The sequence below is a fragment of the Leptidea sinapis genome, chromosome 18, assembly GCF_905404315.1.
Source record: "Leptidea sinapis chromosome 18, ilLepSina1.1, whole genome shotgun sequence".
Lineage (NCBI taxonomy): Eukaryota > Metazoa > Arthropoda > Insecta > Lepidoptera > Pieridae > Leptidea > Leptidea sinapis.
This window is the reverse complement of record NC_066282.1, coordinates 106,454-108,670: the sequence shown is the minus strand read 5'-3', so window position 1 is coordinate 108,670 and position 2,217 is coordinate 106,454.

The following is a 2,217-nucleotide window of genomic DNA, read 5'->3' as shown; positions in this document are numbered from 1 at the left end:
TGCGTTTTCATTTCACTGACATTTGATAAATGTGTCAATTTGCAACAATACTTATAACCACACGCCACATGTCATCTAACCTCCTTGTTATAAACATCATATTTAAGTCTCGGCCAGTTTATATGACTCCGCTGTTTACAAACGGCCGCGGCGTCGTCCGTTTGAAAACGCTCGAACTTACGAAATATTACGAAGGGAAAATTTAAAATGGTCATGTCACTTTATAACATGCTACAACATTAGTTATATATACAATTCAAATGCCAAAAAGTGGTAACAAATTCTGGTGTTCGGAGGCCTCGTGCGGAATTCAATGGGTACATAAAGTATGCGATGTGGACTATCTCATTCTAAGAATGGATAACCCTGATAATATAATGACATACTATTAAATATTCATAGAGAGTGACAAAATAATCTAATAATAGACTGGTAAATCAATAATGTTTAGATTGTTTTTTGTGATTAAAATTTATATCTTAAAAGAACTTATTTTTGCTATTATTTGTATGTACTCATCGCGTATTCAGTTTAAAAAGTGAAAATTAAAAAATATTTAAGTAGTATGTCTTATGATTTACCTGGGTACGCTGCCGCGGCACGCTATACTCGGCTCATTCGATTAATAGTCTAAATTTGTTTTTGGGTTCTAATAGTGAACAAGGGTTCCTTCGGATCTCACACTCGCCGCACACATTTACATTACATATCTATTATACTCTTATTTTAAGACTTCATGGTCCCCGATCACTGAAATAAAGTCTGTTTTGTCCAACCTGTTTTTATGATGGTCACCTTACAATTATAATTATCAATATCCAAAATATATCAATTGCCCGAGGCATATTTCATAAAAGCGAGTGTTTGTAAACGGACGACGCCCTTTGTAAAACGACTAACTATGCGATTTGCCTGCCACATAATAATATAATAATTATGATGCTGAGGGGTCCGACCCATCAAGAGCTTCAAGCCCGACCCATAATGAACTACAAACTATTTCATTGGATCTATTACTCAAATAGTAAAAACATAACTTCTGTGTCTCCTGTGATGACTGATTCAACTCGAGCTGTACCCTTTTTCCATTTTACATAAAAATTTTCAGATAAAGTTAAGATTATTTTGGTCTAACTCATGTCTTTTTAACTGACTTCAAAAATGGAGGAGGTTCTTAATTCGGCGGTATGTTTTTTTTTATGTTTGTTACCTCAGATCATTCGACTGGGTGAACCGATTTTGATAATTCTTTTTTATTTGAAAGCATTTTGGGTCCAGATCTGACAGTGGCAACCATGAGAAAACCAGAAAAGTCTTAAATTTTCCATAAGAATGTGCGCGACAAATTTACGAATATCTCAATATCGCGCCAACCGAATTGGATGGTTCTTTTTTTATGGGAAAGTATATACTTCAAAGGTAGTTTGGTGAGAGTTTGGTTAGGTTCTGATTATACGATTCATGACAGAGTAACGGAACTCTTTAATTTTTAGGAGCAAATTAACGATGTTATTCGGATATTTGAGTCACCTACCGTAACGTCTTTATGGTCATTTGTCGTAATCAAATATGATGATCAATGGAACTGGTTAACGACTTACAGTACAGTATCTGTGGCAGAATTTCTGTCTGTAATAAATTGCAATGCGCTTATTGCTGCATTGCAAAATTAAGTACCTACATCGACACAAATTTAGACAAATTATTAGTTAGTGTAGTTCAAATTCACAAAAAATCTAAAAATAATTTAATTAACAAAAGAACAACCGACTTCAAAAACACTATTCCAAAATAATATCTAGATATAATATGAACTAAAAAGTATGAAAATTAATTGCATATTTTTATACAATCTAATTAATTAATTTAATTCTAGTTACAATTATTGTTATTTTTGAGATCGGTGTCCTCCCGCCGCGGTCCCGCTCTCGCCTCTCGCCTCCTCGCGTTGCCCGTGCGACTCAAGCACATCTCACCAAGAACATATAACTATGTATGTAGTTACAAACCTTCCTTGGCTGACACCGACTCAAAAAAAAATTATAATCGTTACTAGAATTAGATTAATTAATTAGAATGTATAAAAATACGCAATGAATATCATACTTTTTAGTGCAATTATATCTATTGTTTTGGAATGTTTTTGAAGTGGGATGTTTTTTGTAAATTTTTATTTATTTTTAGATTTTCAGTGAAGATTAACTAGTTCAGATGAAC